Genomic DNA, 18868 nt, shown 5'->3' with positions numbered 1-18868 from the left:
ATTCCTTCAAGGAAAGGAACAGAACTTCTTAGATAATTCCTAATTTCTATATACAAGTCTGCTTTACCAAGCCCAAGGAACCTGTTATACCTACTTAAAGGAGGAGGAATTAGAAAGGAAATTTATTTACTAATATCAAAAAGAATGTGACTGAGATTATACCACAGCCGTTACCAGAATAGTCTTTTCTTTGAAACTTTTTTTAAAGCTTACCGTTTGATTTCATTGTGTAGATATTTTAAAAATAAGATCATAGATCCCAATTTATTCTTTTACAGTGGTGTATATATCCCTTCCTAACGAGGTGGCTGCTTCAAGGAATCTCCTTCCCCAGGGTGGGAATCCTAATTAGTAATGAGAAGCCTGCTTCATGAGAAGAGGATTTAAGAGGGATGAAAAATAATTAATAAGGAATATTTAACCTAGGCCATGATAAAGATTAATGAAATATCCTGCCTAAGGTAGGCATTTATTATCAAATTTTAATTAAACTCTGTAGAGTTAACCTACTGACCTCAAAAGCACAGGGCAATTGCTTTATTATTCTGTCTCCTATTTAAATACTTGCTTATGTAGAGAGTTGGGAGTGGATTTCATTATGTATGGGTAGATTATCCTGGGGCCCCTGATTAAAGCAGAAAGGATCTAGAGTTACAGAAACTCTGATTAATATTCTTCCTCATCTTCCTCACAGATTAGATGATTTATAGACTTATAAATCTCTCTCGCAACAAAGCCACACATGAAAATTCAGAAATGCTTCTCATACTCTTGGTCTTTCCTTTCATTGAAATGAGGGACCACTAAGATTTGGGGAACTGTTCGTAATCTACTGATGCTGGATATGAGGACCCAAACGGGATGCATGTAGGGAGGAGGGAGTCAGCAGGAGACTGTCTCAAGGAACAACGCTGAATTAGGAGCAAGAGGCAGTTTACATCTGACACTGACACCTCACAGACAGTAACACTAAGACTTACTGCGAAGATGACTATGGGCTGTCACAAAGGGCAACCTTGAGATAACCTACAGATAAAAAACCTAAAGCATTCCATATTTGTAAGTAAGGAACTAAGCAGAGATGGCCATGCCCTAGTATTTTTGATATCCAGCCAGGCATTCTCACACTAATAAAATCTAAGAATCTATAAGAAGGCTAGATTCTTTACTTCTTCATCTTCTAAGAACTTCAACACCATGGTTACTGAAAGCAAATATCAGTACCATTCACATACTGATACTTGAAAATACCGTGAGTCTTTTTACTCAATTCCTAACCAAACAGTTATCAAGAACAGAAGTATCTCAAGATCCCTCTCCTCTGAAACATTACCTCCCCTTCTCTTTTATATATAAATCTCTCACTATGAGACTGAAATGTTTTGCATCCTGAAAGATGTTTACTTTATCTAACCTCCTATTATACTGGAAATACACTAATTTCCACTAACACTCTAGCTCTAGCATTACTGGATAATCAACTGAAAAGCATCTAAAGAAAGAGTCTCTTGAGATGTGCCTGAGGGAGGGAAAAGAGGAGATGTAAAAAATGCTTCTACAAAAGCCATTTGCCCACACTGAGGGCTGACCCTGGGTATCAAGACGCCTGGAACCCTTCCTCATGAGTCTAGGGATTATGTGAGCCTCCACATCAGGGGTTCTCAAATTTAGCATGCATCAGAACTATCTGGAGTCCTTGCTAAAACAAAGATTAGGGGGCCCCACCTCCTGAGCTTCTAACTTAGTAGATTCTAGGTTGGGCCTCAAGAACTTGCATTCCTAACAGGTATCCAGGTGATGCTAATGTGGCTGGTCCAGGACAACACTCTGAAAACCACAGTTCTACATTAATGCCAAATCTTTAAAAAAGGAAATACAGATGATAATCTATAGCCATAAATTCAGCTAAACCTCTCTGGATCTCAGTTTCTTCATCCATAAAATGAAAAATTAAGCTAAATAATCACTAAAATCCAATTGAAATGCCTTAGACTCCAAGTTGGACAGCATCGTCACTCATAATGTATAGCTGTAGTATCTTACATTTGTAGGACTCTGATGTATTTGCAAAATGCTTCGACATACAATCTGTCAGTTACTGGATCTCACAACTATGTGAAACAGACATTTCTGGAAATCGAGGTACAAAGAGAATTGTGGCTTGTCAAAAGCTGCATAACTAATATATGATAGAGACAGACCCAGATTGAGATCTTCTAGCTCTTCATTGTGAACGTAATGTACTGCCCTGGACTTCCATTCGAGCTGACTAGTGAAAGATTCTGAGGATATTCTTCCCCTAGGAAGGAGGTCAGTAATCCATCATTTCACTATAGGAGAGAAAGGGTCTCTTCACCCGCGTGTCCATACAGCTTACTACTTCCTATCTGCAGGATTTTGTTCTATTACACCTTAACACAGAAGTCCCTTGGCTACTGAGTATCAAAAGACAACTCTTTTTCCTTGTCCTGCCAATTATACTTTTTATCCCCTTGATTTACTTCAAATATATCCATATAATGAACTGCCATTTAACTATTATTTGTTTAGTATCTTGCCACTCTATGAAAATATAAGCTCCACAAGTGCAGGATGTTTGTTCACTGTTGAATGTCCAACGAATAGAACATTTCCTGCCATGTAATAAGTGCTCAGGAAATATTTGTGGGACACATCACTTAATAAGAACCTAATCTGTGCCAGGCACTGGGCTATCTATTTTACATATATCATCCCAAAAAATAAATCCTAAAGCAAAGGATATTTTAGTACCTTTTTCTCAGTAATTGATAAAATCAATTAATAAGTCAGTAAGGAGACTTCTGTTTCCAGGAAAATGGAGTTGACCCACTTTTCCCTCCCACTAAGTGCAACTAAAAAAACCCCTGGAGGAAATTTTTTATAAAACTATCATGAAAGATTCTGAATGGTAAAGAGAAGATGAAGGACTAGTTATGCTCCCTGGTTTTCTTTTTGCATCATATGCCCCAGACTTGGAGTTGAAGAAGACAACACAGAAACATCAACAGGTGCACACAAAAAAAATCCCCATAAAAAGCTTACTCTCTCTAGCCAAAGGATAAAATAATGGGAAGCCTAGCAAAGCTGGTTTAACATTCAAAACTCAATATAATACATTATATTCACAGAATAAAAGTGAACATTATCTGATCATCTCAACAGATGCAGTAAAATGATTTGACAATATCTAGCACCCACTCAAGATTTTAAAAAGAGAAACTCTCAGGACACCTGGGTGGTATAGTTGGTTGAGTGGCCATCTCTTGATTTCAGCTCAGGTCATGATCTCAGGGTACTGGGCCCCACATCTGGCTCCATGCTCAGTGGAGAATGTGCTTGAGGATTCTCCTTCTCCCTTTCTGTCTGCTCCTCCCCCTCATTCATGCTCTCTCACTCTCTCTCTCTCTAAAATAAGTTAATTTTAAAAAATTCTCTGCAAACTAGCAATAAAAGAGGACTTTATCAATTTACATAATGGGCACCTATTTAAAAAACAAACAGCACAAGGGCACCTGGACAGCTCAGTCAGATAAGTGTGTGTCTTCAGCTTAGATCATGATCTTAGGGTCCTGGGACCCTGAGAGTATCCAGCTCCCTGCTCAGCAGGGAGTTTGCTTCTCCTTCTCCTTCAGCCCCTCTTCCCTGCTCATGTGTTCTCTCTCTCAAATAAAATAAAATAAAATAACCAGCACAGCAAAAATATGGTGCTTAACAATGAAAGAGTGAAGACTTTCTAAGATTGGTACTAAGGAAAGGATATCCACTTTCATCATGTCTAGCTAACTACACTAGAGGTCCTAGCCAATGTAATAAGACAAGAAAAGGAAGTAAAAGATACAGACATTGAAAAAAAAAAAAAAGGTAAAACTGCCTTTATTTGCAGATGACCAAACTGCATTGAATATTTAAATAAGTCCACAAAAAGCTACTTAATCCAAGAAGTAGAGCATGTGTTAAATTGTAAAGTCAGCATATAAAAATAAGTCTTCTTTTTATATTGACAACAAACAATTGGAAAGTGAAATTCTAAAAATTAGTATCATTTACAATAGCATCAAAGAAATCACAAAATATTCTTAATATTAACTTAATAAAAAATTTAATAAAAAATATTAAACTTAAAAAAAAATTTTAAACTTCTACATTGTAAACTATAAATCATTGCTGTCTTGGACTGGAAGACTCAGCATCATAAATCTGTCAAATCTCCCCACAGTGATCTAAATATTTAATGTAACCCAGATCAAAACCCCATCAGGCATTTTTTTTAGAAATTAGCAAGCTGACATTAAATGAATATGAAAATATAAAGAACCTAGATAGTCAAAGTAATCTTGAGAAAGAAGTACAAAGTTGAAAGACTTAGTGGTTTTAAAAACTTAAAGCTACTGTGGTACTTTAAAAAGTATAAAGACAGTGTGGTACTAGCATAAGGGTAGAAAAAATATAGATTGCTGGAATAGAATAGAGAGGAATAGAGATCTTAAAAATAAATCCACTATATATACCATCAAATGACTTTTTACTAAGATACAAATGCAATTCAATGTATTAAGGAAAATCTGCAAGAAATGATACTGGATCAATTAGACATCTGTATGAAAAAATAGTAACTCATACACTATGTAATAATTAACTCAATATGGAAAACAAACCTACATGTAAGTCCTAAAATTATATATCCTCTAAAATAAAATGTATAAAATACCTTTGTGACTTGAGCAAAAATTCTTTTTTTTTTTAAGATTTTATTTATTTATTCATGAGAGAGAGAAAGAAAGAGAGAGGCAGAGACACAGGCAGAGGAGAGGCAGGCTCCCTGCGGAGAGAGCCTGATGTGGGACTCCATCCTAGGATCTCAGGACCACAACCTGAGCCAAAGGCAAACACTCAATGATTGAGCTACCCAGGTGCCCCTTAAGCAAAAATTCTTAAACAGAATATAAGAAGTACTAAATAAAGAGAAAAAAATGATAAACTATCCTCTTCAAAATTAAAACTGCTACTCACCAAAATACTGTTGAGAACATGAAAAGGCAAATCACAAGCTGGGAGAAAACATATACAATACATATATGCAACAAGGAACTACCTATAAGAACACATACAAAACAATAAAGAGAAGAAAACAATAAAAATGGGCAAAAGAATCTGACACTTTCAAAAAAGGCAGGTGAAGATTCAATAACCACATTAAAAGATGCCTTGTATCACTGGTCTCAAGGATACAATTTAAAAACCACAAGGAAATTCCACTAAACATCCATAGGAATGGCTAAAATTATAAAGACATACAATAACAAATGCTGACAAGGATGCTGGGCAGCCACATCTCTCATATATTACTAGTGAGAATATAAAATGGTTCAACTATTTTTGAAAAATCGTTTGGCCACTTCCTATAAGTTAAACACACTCCTATACATATTTTAATCTGGCGCTTCCACTCTTTTGAATTTAACCAGAAGAAGTGAAAGAACATTCATAAAAAGATAAGAACATTCATTGGCAAAAAGACAGATGAACAAAATATGCTATACCCTCACAATGAAATACTACTCACCAATAAAAATAAATTAACTACATGCAGGAACACAGATGGGGGGCATCTGGGTGGCTCAGTCGGTTAAGTGTCTGCCTTTGGCTCAGGTCATAATCCCAGGGTCCTGGAATAGAGCCCTGCATTGGGCTTCCTGCTCAGCCAGGAGCCTGCTTCTCCCTATCCCTCTGCCCCTCCCCTGCTTTTGCTCTCTCTTTCTCATTCTCTCAAATAAATAAAAATTTTTTAAAATGTAGAGATGCCTTTAGTGGCTGTAATTCCTCTGCTTTTCTTCATTGGAGGGAGAGAACACACAAATCCTTAGGGCAAAGGGAATTTTAGGAATTGTAAATTAACTTCTGACGTGGGCTCTTAGAGCAGAAGGATCATTAGATAGAGTAATTTAATGCTAGCCCTGGGCTTAACTGTAAGCAGATACTTGCAAGAAAAGGACAAGGAATAAGAGCCAGACCTTGGAAGAGCTTTTACTCTAAGTTCAATGAGTTGTCACACAAGAATTGTGTAAGAGATAGCTGCATATTAGATAAAGACTGGAATATACCAATAAATAGGTTTTAGCAAAAATATATCTCACAGTTCAGTTTTGCTGTTTATATTGCTCATTAAAACTCTTCATTGTTATTTTAAATAAGGTTTTCCATTTTCAGGGTTACACCTCAAAGAAAACAAGTAGAAAATGTATTATGCTAATCCTATTCTCAAATTCAAGTGAGTGTCACGTATCAACCACCAGCCACATAATCAGAGCACCACCATTTAACAGGTGGCCACTCAACTAAATGACAAAGTAATTAAATGGACATTTAAGTTGTTTCCAAACTTTTGTTATTAGAAGAAATGCTAAATATACAACCTTGATATAACTTCCTAATTCTCTGTGCTTCTGCAGAAAAAAAGACTAGGAGGAGAAATTACTGCAATTTTATTTTTCAAAAGAAGCAACAAATTGCTCTGGAATTTTACACTGTTACCAAAATCATATGAGGGCATCCACTTTCCAACATCACCATTTGCTACCACAAAATTATTTGTCTAGCTAATGGGTGAGATATACTAGCTGTTATTTTATCTTGCACTTCCTGAGGCTGAGTGTGTTATCAAGTTTATTGGCCATTTCTATTGCCTCTTCCATGAACTACCCATTTATATCCTTTGGCTATTTTTTCTATTTGCTTGTATCTCCCTTTCTTCTTGATTTGAAGGATATGTATACAACTTCTACTACATTTATGATTGTGCTTTGTTTTAATGCTTAAGACTAGAATTATTTTTATAAATGGTATCAGGCAAGGACCTAATATGTTAGTCCTTCTTTTCCTTCCATGATTTAAAATGCCAACTTTGGGGCACCTGGGTGGCTCAATTGGTTAAGCATCTGCCTTTAGTTCAGATCATGATTTCAGGATTCTGGGATTGAGTCCCTTATCAGGCTCTCTGCTCAGCGGGAAGCCTGCTTCTCCCTCTGTCTCTCTCCCTCTGCTTGTGCTCTCTCACTCACACTCTCTCTCAAATGAATAAATAAATAAAATGCCACCTTTATCATATTTTAAATTGCCATACATGCAAGAACCCATTTTTGGACTATATTATGTTCTACTGATCTATTTGTCTTCACCTACACTAATGTTACATCATTTTAATAAACATATTCCTAAAATATGTTTGATGTCAGGGTGGCTTATTATGATATTTTACTTCATTGTGTGGTAAAAGGTCACTCATCATTCCCATATATCTGTGTTCTTTTACTACAAACTCTGAAATTGTGATGCACCATAGAGTTCTATTTCTATTTTTTGTCTAGTACTTCCAAATCTGTTCCCTTTCCATGAGAAACATTAACTCCCAATTTCAGGAAATTTAGTTTAATTTTAGTTGTCTGAAGGTAAAATAAATTTAAGTAATTCCTGAACATCTAAAATTTTTTCTATTTCACCAGCAGTAAGCAGTCGGTCTACAACCCAAGTACTTCTTGCTTACATCTTCTCTTTTCTGTTCCAAGAGCTGCTGACTTAGAGCAGGTTCTCAGCTCTCCTAAAATAGTACAACAACTGTTTAAGTGGGTTCTTTATCTCTGCTTCACTCCTCCAATCCACCTCCCATGTTGCTACCATAACTGTGCTTAAAACGCAAATCTTACAATGTCAGTTCCTTGGTTAAGACTCCAGTGATATTCTATGACTCACAGAGACAAAGCCCTATATATTTTTTAACCTATTTTAGACACAGTGATAGTAGCCAATATTTTTTAAATGCTTTCTACGTATATTTTTCACTGAATACTCACATTAATTCCATGAGATGGTAGAAAATTATTATTATTTTCCTTTGACAGATGAATAAACTGAGGCTCTTACAGGGATTAGGTGACTGGACTAAAATCATAGAAATAACATCTGATTAAATTGATATTTAAAACACTGTGCACAAAAAAAATAAGAAATAAAAAAAATAAAATAAAACACTGTGCACAATAACATGATATTTTTTATATGGAAAACCCAAAAGACTCCACCCCCAAATTGCTAGAACTCATACAGGAATTCAGCAAAATGGCAGGATGTAAAAATCAATGCACAGAAATCAGCTGCATTTCTATATACTACCAATGAGACAAAAGAAAGAGAAATTAAGGAGTACATCACATTTATAATTGCACCCAAAAATTTCACCTAAAACCTAATCAAAGAGGCAAAAGATCCATACTCAGAAAACTATACTCATGAAAAAAACTGAGGAAGACACAAAGAAATGGAAAAACATTCCATCCTCATGAAATGGAAGAACTAATATTGTAAAAATTCTGTGCTACCTAGAACAATCTATACATTCAATGCAATCCCTACCAAAATACCATCAGGATTTTTCACAGAGCTGAAACAAACAACCCTAAAATTTGTATGGAACCAGACAAGACTCCAAAGAGCCAAAGGAATGTTGAAAAAGAAAACCAAAGCTGGAGGCATCATAATGCCTGACTTCAAGCTGTATTACAAAGCTGTAGTCATCAAGATAGTATGGTACTGTCACAAAAACGGACACATAGATCAATGGGACAGAATAGGGAACCCAGAAATGGAGCCTAAACTCTATGGTCAACTAATCTTTGAAAAGCAATAAAGAGTATCCAATGGAAAAAAGACAGTCTCTTCAATAAATGGTATTGGGAAACAACTGGACAGCCACATGCAGAAAAATGAAACTGGATCATTTCCTCATACCATATACAAAAAAATGGCCTCAAAATGGATGAAAGACCTAAATGTGAGCTAGGAATCCATCAATATCCTAGATAAAAACATAGGAAGCAACCTCTTTGACCTCAGCCTTTGCAACTTCTAGCTAAGACACGCCTCCAAAGGCAAGGGAAACAAAGGCAAAAATGGAACTATGAGGACTTCATGAAGATAAAAAGCTTTCCTACAGCAAAGAAAACAGCTGACAAAACCAAAAGAACCTACAGGATGGGAGAAGATATTTGTAAATGACATATCAGATAAAGGGCTAGTATCCAAAATCTGTAAAGAACTTATCAAACTCAACACCCAAAGAAAAAATAATCCAGTCAAGAAACAGGCAGAGGACATGAACAGACATTTCTCCACAGAAGACATACAAAAGGCCAACATACATGAGCAATTGCACTACCAGCTATTTACACGAAAGATGCAAATGTAGTGATGATCCAAAGGGGTACCTGGACTCCAATGGTTATAATAGCAACATCCACAATAGCCAAACTACGATGGAAGGAGCTCAGATGTGCATTGACGAATGGATAAATATGATGTGGTGTATACACACACACACACACACACACACACACAGATGTTCATTGACAAATGAATGGATAAAGATGACATGGTGTGTACACACACACACACGCACAAACAATGGAATACTACTCAGCCATCAAAAAATGAAATCTTGCCATTTGCAATGATGTGGATGAAACTAGAGGATATTATGATAAGCAAAATAAGTCAATCAGAGAAAGACAATTATTTTTTTTTAAGATTTTATTTATTCATTCATGAGAGACACAGGGAAAGAGAGAGGCAGAGACACAGGCGAAGGGAGAAGCAGGCTCCATGCAGGGAGCCGGATGTGGGACTCCATCCCAGGTCTCCAGGATCACACCCTGGGCTGAAGGGGGTGCTAAACCACTGAGCCACCCGGGCTGCCCGAGAAAGACAATTATATGATCTCACTCGAGTAGAATTTAAGAAACAAAACAGAGGATCATAGGGAAAGAGAGGGAAAATATAAAATAAGATGAAATCAGAGAGGGAGACAAACCATAAGAGACTCTTAATCATAGGAAACAAACTGAGGGTTGCCAGAGGGGAGGAAAGTGGGGGGACAGGGTAACCGGGTGATGGACATTAAGGAGGGCATGTGATGTGAAGAGCACTGGGTATTATATAAGACTGATGAATCACTGAGCTCTACCTTTGAAATCAGTAATACATTTTATGTTAATTAACTGAATTTAAATAAAATTTTAAAAATAAAACGTTCACATTATAAAAAGCATGCTAGACAGTTTGCTGCCTTTAAAACTTACCTATTAAAAAAAGCTTTCATATTAGATTTTTAAAGTAGCTACTAGTAATTTTTAAAGTTAGATGTAAATAAAATAACTCAGAAAAATAAAAAATAAAGGTATAGGAAAAGATCAGCCATCTATATGCTACCAAAAAACAAAAGCAAATATAGGAAAATATAAGCAAAAAATAGAATTCAATAGAATTCAAGGTAAAATAACACTAAATACAGCAGGGATAGTTTGTATTTTATTTTTAAAAGACACAATTCACCAGAAAGATGAAATGACCACAAATTTCTATGGAGTTATTAGCAGCTATCTTCAAATTATACAAACAAAATCTGAAAGATCTGAGAACAACTGTAGTGGAGTTTAATTTGGGTCTACTAGAGAAACTACAGACTAAGTAAACAAAACTAAAAATATAGATGGCTAAATAACACAAATAACAAGCTCAATTGTAAAAATAAATATTAATTTTGTATATTTCAATTGAAAAAAAAATCTAGAGTTTGCAATGGTGGCAGCCCCAGTCCCCTCAAGCCCTAATTGTGGAACTTTTCTTTCCCAAACACCATTTTGAACAAATATTAAATTTTGTAGCCAATAATGAGAAACTGTGCTTTTTAAGCATCTAAAATATGCATTTCATTTTTTTGAAGATTTTATTTTTAAGTAATCTCTATACCCAACATGAGGCTCAAAATCACAACCCTGAGACCATGCTTCACTGACTGAGCCAGCCAGTTATCCTAATATATGCACTTTCAACAGAAATTCTATCACTCTTTAAGAAATGAAGATTAGTTCTTAGAAGAGCAAAACAAATTTTAGGTATCATAATAGTTTGTGCCTCTTCCTTCCCTCTGCCAAGCACAACCTTACCTGAAAAAATTTAACTGCTTACTTTCTCTTGTTAGGGAGAAATTAATTGAATTTATACTTATTCAATTAAAATATTATTCCTTAGTGTTTCGTTTCTTGGCAAAAATTAAACTTAATTAATTAATTTTTCTCTTCAGGAGGAAGTAATGAATAAAACAGACTAAAAACACTGATCTAAAACATTCTTGGGATGCTTAAGTGGCTCAGTGGGTTAGGTGTCCAAGTCTTGATCTCAGCTCAAGTCTTGTTCTCACAGTCATGAGTTTGAGCCCCGCTTTGGGTTCCACATTTGGTGTGGAATCTACTTAAATTTTTTTTTCAAAAATTGAGCTATGTAGGGAAAAGAAATATGCATATTTGTTAATATTTTTAATATATGCATAAAATACCTGCTAAGGGCACACAAGAATCTGATAACTATTTTTGACTCTGAGGAAGAAAACTAAATAGTTTTCTTACACTAAATAGTGTAAGAAAAGGTTTTCATTGTATATTCTCCTGTGCTTCTGGAATTCTGAAGCATATAATTACATAAACTACATGAAAAGCAAATAGTTTCAATTATAAAATAAGAAAAACCGCCAAAAATTTTTGGCACAGATACCAAGGTAACCTTGAAGAAAAGGGATAGTCTTTTCAACAAATGGCACTGAAAGCAGTGGATATCTATATGCAAAAACAAATGAACCCAGACCCTTCCTTCAACCATACATGAAAATTAACCTGAAACTAAGTAAAGACCTATACATAAGAGTTATAAACATAAAATATATAGAAGAAAACATAAAAAAATACTGGTGACTTTGCATTAGGAAATAGTTGTAAAATGTATCAAAAGCATGATCCCTAAAAGAAAATACTGACTTCATAAAAAAAAAAAAGGACCTCATTAAAATTTAAAATCAATTCTTCAAAAGAAACCATTAGCCATAACTTTTAACAAGCAAATAGTAAGAAAATGACCCAATTTTTTAAATGGGCTGAAGATTTAGATAGACACTCTACCTAAAGAAATACATAAATGGCAAATAAGCACACGAAAAAGTAATCAAAATCATTATTCATTAAGGAAATAAATATTAAAACTACATGAGATACCACGCTACACTTAGGATGGCCATAAGCAAAAAGGGCAACACAAGTATAGGTAAGAATGTAAAGAAACTGGAACCCTCAAATTATTGGTAGAAGTATAAAATGGTACAGTCACTCTGGAAAAGAATTCAGCAGTTTCTTAAAAAGTTAAACCACCCAGCAATTCAATTCCTAATTATCTACCTAAGAGAAATGAAAACAAATGTCCATACAATTCCTTATATGGAATATTATTAACAGAGTTGTTCATAACAGCCAAAAACTGGAAACAATTCAAATGTCCCTCAGCTGGTGAACCGATAAACATGTGTGGCACATCCACACAAGGGGCTTATACTCTGCAATAACAATGATCAAAATATTGATACAAGCAACAACATGCATGAAGTTCAAAATAGGCTAAGGGAAAGGAGCCCCCTCACTAGAGAATGCACACAGTAGGATTCCATCTACAGGAAATTTCTAGAAAAGGCCAAATTATGGAGACAGAGAGCAGATGACATCCCTTACTCCTACTCGGTCTACCAGGAAACAAGCTGAGTGCAATACATGCACAATGAAAAGAATTAACAGCTAAAAGAGAACCCTCCCCCTCAATGCCCAAATTTATTCAACTGAAAATCTAAAAAATAAACATGAGAGTTGAAATGGAAATTTTAAAGTAATTATAATTGAAGGACAAGCAGAGTACTACATATCAACCTGTGAGATTCAACCAAAGTAGTTACCAAAGAAAAATTTATAACCACAAATAAACCTGTAAGATCATAAGAAAGAATGAAAATAAATGAAGCTTTCAGTTTAAGATGCTGGATACAAGCAAATAAAATAAACCTCAAGGAATAAAAGAATAGATGAGATTAAAAGCAGAATATAAAAAAGAAAATATGAAAAATACGAAAAAAATTGGTAAGACTAAATTTAAAAGACTGACACAAAAGACAAAACTTTAGCAATTATGATTTGAAATAAAAGAACAAAATTAAACTATGTAGAAGAGGAATAAAAAGGAATAAAGAATAAAATGGAATCAATTGGGAAGCTTTTAACTATAAAAAGATATGAACAAAAAAAAGTCAAAACATCTGAAACCTCACACGAAATGGGCAATTTTCTAGGAAAACATGAAATTTCTAAACGGGCCAAAAAAACAAACAGAAACTCCGAACACATTTCTCAATAGCCATTTTTTAAAAACTTACATGATAAGAGTAAATAAAAGATTCCTCCTCCAAAGAGTCTACAGGCCAAAAGAATTCCATGAAAGAACTCTACCAAATGTTCACAGAACAGATTACTAACATTCTAAACACAATGTTGCAGAAAACAGAAACGGAAAACTACTTATTTTACAAGACCTATCACCAGGTCCATATCAAAACCAGAAGAGTATGGCATAAGAAAAGAAAACCATGTCATAGTCCCATAATGAACTCAGATGCAGAAATATCACATTAAAAAATATATATATATATATTAGTATACTTGAGTAGGAAATTAAACAGTGTTATTCCTATAGGTTTCATTTCAAGAATTTTAGTGGTAAAAGTGAGAAAATCTAATACATAATTCTCTACATTAATAAATTTGAAGAGAAAAAATCTCAATAAATGTAGGAAAAAACACTGATAAAATCCAATACATTTTTAAAGATATAATTCACATGCCATAAGTTCTCCATTTAAACATACAATTCAGTGGTTTTAGTAGATTTACAAAGTTATGCAACCATAATCACTACCTAATTTCACATTTCATCCCCTCAAAAAGAAATCTCATTAGCAGTCACTCTTCAATTTCCCCTCTCCAGACCATCCTCTGGCAACCACCAATCTCCTTTCTGTCTCTACGGACTTGCCTGTTGTTGACATTTTATAGAAATAGAATCACCAAATATAAGTGCCCTATGTCTGTCACTTCAGCATAATGCCTCTGAGGTTCAAAGTTCATCCATGCTGTAACATGTGTCAGTATTTCACTCCTTTTTATGGCTGAAGAATACTCTCCATCATATGGATAGGCCACATTTCATTTATCCATTGTCTGCTGATGAACATTTGAGTTGTTTCCATTTTCTGCCTATTGTGGATAATGCTGCTATGCATATTTGTGTACAAATTTTTGTATAAGCATATGTTTTCAATTCTCGTCATGTACCTAGAAATGAAGCAGCTTTATTCATTTTTATGATTAATATCACTAGCAAACTAGATATAAAGTGTACAGTAAATACCACTTGAAACGTCAGAGGTGATACAATTAAAGTCAGGAACAAAACAAGGATCGCTTACCTTGTCTAGAGTCTAAGTATCCTAGTGTTACTATTCAACATTGTCCTAAATGTCTTAGGTGATGCAATAAGAAAAGAAAAAAAATGACATATAAAAATAACAAAAGAAAGAAGACACAAAATTGTGATTATTTGTGCATATCTACATCAAAAGCCCAAGAGAATCACATAATTGTTAGAAGTGATAAGGAAACTCAGTAAGGGGGCCAGATGAAAGATACTGGTAAAACCAACTTTCTGCAACACCACAATCTATTGAGGACTGAGTTTCCATGCAACAGAAAATCTGAGTAAATGGAACCTTATTAATATGTGGTTCACTTTCTTCTTCACTATTAAAACTCAATTCACAGATATCAACAGTGTCTCTGAAATTCTCTTGAACTTTCTATCAAGGTAGCTCAACCATCACACCTGTGTTCTATGCCAAAAAGGGGTGACAAGGGAAAGGGAAAGATAGTCCCAGTGAAGCCTGCTCTCTTTTCTGGAAGTCCCACCCAGCAACTCCTGCTTGCACTTCATCATTAGCCAAAGCAGTTACATGGCTGCCCTATGCCACAAAACCATCTGGGAAATGAAGAGAGATAGCACACAACTGCCACAGACATACCTGAGGTTCTCAGCAGACCATCTTGGCTGCCACATGCCAGTAATAACCAAGTGGGAAGGATAATCAGAAAAATAATACCATTCACCATAGCAACAAAACACTAAAAATGTATACAAAGGAATGCAACAATTTTCAAGACAAATTTAAAATAAATGAATAATTAGGGATAATGTGCCCTACTGGATATCAAAGCATATGTGCTATTGGCACAGAAACATGATACAAAATATGGAATTCAGAAACATTACGTTCACATAAACACACACACAAATACAGCTAGATTACAAATGTCAGTATGTATTTTTAAAACATTATACTAGAAATACAGAAGAACATATTTATGACCCTAAGTCCTTGAATTAGAGAAGGCCTTCTTTTATAATATAAAAAAAAAAGCAAAAACACAAATGAAAAGTATAACTTTGACTACATAAAAATTTAAAACTTCCATAAGACTGAGATGCCAGAACAAAGTTAATATCACTATTACAAGTCTCGGGGTCCAAGTCCCTGCTCTGCTGTGTCGGGTACAGTTGGACCCAAGCCCGAGCTTGTAAATAAACCCTCGTGTGTTTGCAAAAAAAAAAAAAAAAAAAAATCACTATTACAAAACAGGACAAATCTTCTGGAATTTGTACAAAAAGAAATAATCATAATCTAGACCAAAGAGAATTCTACATATAAATTTTCAAAGGAGTAATATCAAAATAATCCAGGGATAGTAGTGGTTTGGGGTATATGCAAAACAAGACTATGAACTGGTAATTAATTACTAATGCTGGATGATAACTACAATGGGTTCATATACCCTTTTCTCTACTTTTGTGTATGTTTTAAATTTTTGTCTATTTTAGTTTATGTACTAACATGGAAAATAATCTAAGAGTATAGAATGAAAAATATAAGTTGGTAAATATGTAAAGTATAATACTACCTAACATATTTTAAACACCTCGTTAATATATTTTTTAAAGATTTTATTTATTTATTCGAGAAACTGATAGAGGCAGAGACACAGGCAGAGGGAGAAGCAGGCAGAGGGAGAAGCAGGCTCCATGCCGGAAGTCTGACGTGGGACTCGATCCCTGATCCCCAGGATCAGGTCCTGGGGTGAAGGCGGTGCTAAACCACTGAGCCACCCAAGCTGCCCACGTTAGTATTTTCTATGAGCCAATCTTCTTAGACCAGTTTCATTAATTTATATTTTCCGAAATATAAATTTCGCTCAACCACTGAGCCACCTAGGTGCCCCAGAAAGATTTTAATTTAAAAAGAATGATCATAACAAAATCTGTTTAAAGAGTAAGGATAAAATTATATCACTGATATGAAAATTACTTATAACTTTAAGTAGATTATAAAACATACACATACTATATACATGTATATAGTATGATCCCACTTATATGTCTCTATTTTATCTCTGCATACTGGGTTTATAGACATTTTTTTCTCTCTGCTTATCTGTAGTTTTTTCCTACACTGAATACATACTATTTTATACTGAAATAGTAATGTTTTTCAGTGCTAAGGGGGTGGGTACTGGGCCAACAGTGGAGACTCTCCTCTCTCCTTGGCACTGCTGCCCAAGCCCAAGGGTGAGCCTTGGCAGTGACTCAGGGGGATGAATTGGAAGGCTCCTACGGTAACAAATAGGGAAAAATGGATAAGGCCGTGAGAGCAATGTGTCGCTGGGAATCAGATCACCGGGTTACCACAGGTATGCGTGGAAGAGTTTGCCAAATCGAATATAGCTCCTGGGAACAGACTCTGAGGCCCCACTAGGCACTGTCAAAGATCACCTTCCCAGCATACTAGAAAGCATTCTCTGCAGGCAGATTGGTCCCTGTCAAATTATTTATAGGAGATTGGTTCACATACTCAAAATGATATGAATACTTCTAATTATATCCAAACATGCCAAATGTCAGTACAAATTACACGGAGGGTCATGTTGCCAAATGTCCTGCCCTAACAAAGAAGAGAGAGCCGCAGCGTCAGCACACTGGTGCCTATATAGGCACAGGGACCCCGCCTGCCTTATCTCCACCAAGAACCCAGAGGTGAGTGATGGGGGCCTTGGGGCTTGAAGGACTCCCAGGGACCAGAAGAGCTGGCCTTGTGCCCCACCCATGAGCATAAAACTGCCCCCTGCCCCCGTCTGATTTTTATTTTCACAGAGCTGAGTTTCAGACCAGGGCAATTATAATTCTGTAACTGTTTTACTGGAATGTCAGAGCTTTGCTAATAAGAGACCTGTCGTTTACAGTGTCAGCCACTTCTGAACCTGCGTTTCGTCTGGAACTCGGAAGGTAAGCCTCAGCTTTTTGGTTGTGTTGATGACACAGGGCATTTAGGCTAATGAAGCTGGGAACAATTCCAAATTGTACACCATTTCCATGCCCCTGCTCTTACCTAAGCAGGCAGTGCTTCCAAATGACTGCTTATCAATGCTGGGAAAATGCTGCTCCAGGACACCTTCTCCTCTACACTCCCCTCACCTGAGTTCCAGGGTTGAAGGACCATTTGGGATAGAATGGATTCTGATAGATCCGTCCAGGAGCAACAGACTATTCCAATGCCAAGCAAAGCACTTGGCAAAGCACTGACCCTTAGACATCTAACATATTTTTTAAACACCCCAGAAAAATCCTTATCAGAAAATGAAGACAACTTGTGACAACCATAATGTTTTAATTACTTTTTGATGACTCACTGTTATTTGTTTTTAGGAAGATTTATTATTGCTCATCTAAAAAGTCGCCCATGGTACACCCACAGAGTGCTAAATACGGTGCCTAATTGAGGACAGGTCCTGGCCCTTCCCCAAGTAATTTACACCTGAAAGGAAATGAAAGACTCAAACAATCTAACTGGCCAACCCTACAGAGGCGTATCTTTCAATCAGAGGACAATGGTTTACATGTGATGAACCCTTACGTTTGTTTTTCTTTTTACTGATGGAAAGAAAAGAAGCCCGAGAATGTATGTGGGAAGAAGGGTCTTCATCCTGAAGCTCTCCTTTCTCCGCAATTAGATCTGTTAACTGGCAGTTGAAATCTCTCATGCGAAAAACAATCTGTCAAAAGAGATTCTGGAATTAAGGCAACACTAAGTCTCTTGGTAACAAGCCAAAAGGCAAAACTACCCATATTAAGAATTTATTATAACGTTCTTTCAATGACCCACTGAGAGATTTAATACTAACTATTAACATAAAGTAGATTTTTAAAATAACAGAAGCTTTGGAGCACCTGAGAGGCTCAATAGGTTAAGCATTCAACTCTTGATTTTGGCTCAGGTCATGATCTCAGGGTTGTGAGAGCCATCCCTTCGTCAGGCTCTGTGCCTGCTTGAGATTCTTCCCATCCTTCCCCCTCTGCTCCTCTCCCCTCAAATAAATGAATTTAAAAAAATAATAATAACACAAGTCTTAAGAGTAAAAAAAAAAAAGCCACTTATAAAGGCAAAGCACATTTTTGAAAACTTTGAAAGTATCAACCTCCCTTTGCACAAGACAAACCTTCTATCCTAACGATATGACTGTCCTGATATATGGCAGATGCAAACATCATGCAGAAGGAAAAGCAGGGATGAAAGACAGGCAGCTGCTATAGAACAATCCACCAGCTATAGATATTGTTACAGTGTAGAGATTCAAACACATAGGGTTCCAGTGTAGGCATTCTGGCCCTGAGGATCAAGAGACGTGATCTATAAGGAAATCTGCAAAGTACTAAGAATGAAGCTCCAGTCCTAACATGCCTGACCAGTCCTCTGGCCTGTGTGAGAACACCAGTAAAGGACAGCCTGGGGGAGCACTGGCAGCCCAAGCAATGGGGTGCAACACTGCTTTCA

At 35.9% G+C, this 18868-nt stretch overlaps 1 long non-coding RNA gene across 3 annotated transcripts in view; it reads right to left on the bottom strand.

The window, feature by feature from the left end:
* Window positions 1–18868, bottom strand: part of LOC112647371 (uncharacterized) — a 57419-nt gene that overhangs the window by 2641 nt on the left and 35910 nt on the right. Inside the window, exons 1-2 of one of the 3 annotated variants that reach the window (XR_004816058.2) lie at window positions 13313–13504; window positions 7869–7956 (exon numbers count right to left, since the gene is read on the bottom strand). The exons of 1 other annotated variant lie outside the window; for it this stretch is intronic. This is a non-coding gene — a long non-coding RNA (uncharacterized LOC112647371). Of the gene's footprint in view, window positions 1–7868; window positions 7957–13312; window positions 13526–18868 lie in introns of those variants that run through there. One more of the 3 variants, XR_007410761.1, reaches the window with a different exon arrangement.

This window comes from Canis lupus, chromosome 5 (assembly GCF_003254725.2).
Source record: "Canis lupus dingo isolate Sandy chromosome 5, ASM325472v2, whole genome shotgun sequence".
Classification (NCBI taxonomy): Eukaryota; Metazoa; Chordata; class Mammalia; order Carnivora; family Canidae; genus Canis; species Canis lupus.
The sequence above is the reverse complement of the archived record's forward strand: the minus strand, read 5'-3'. Positions and strand labels throughout refer to the sequence as shown.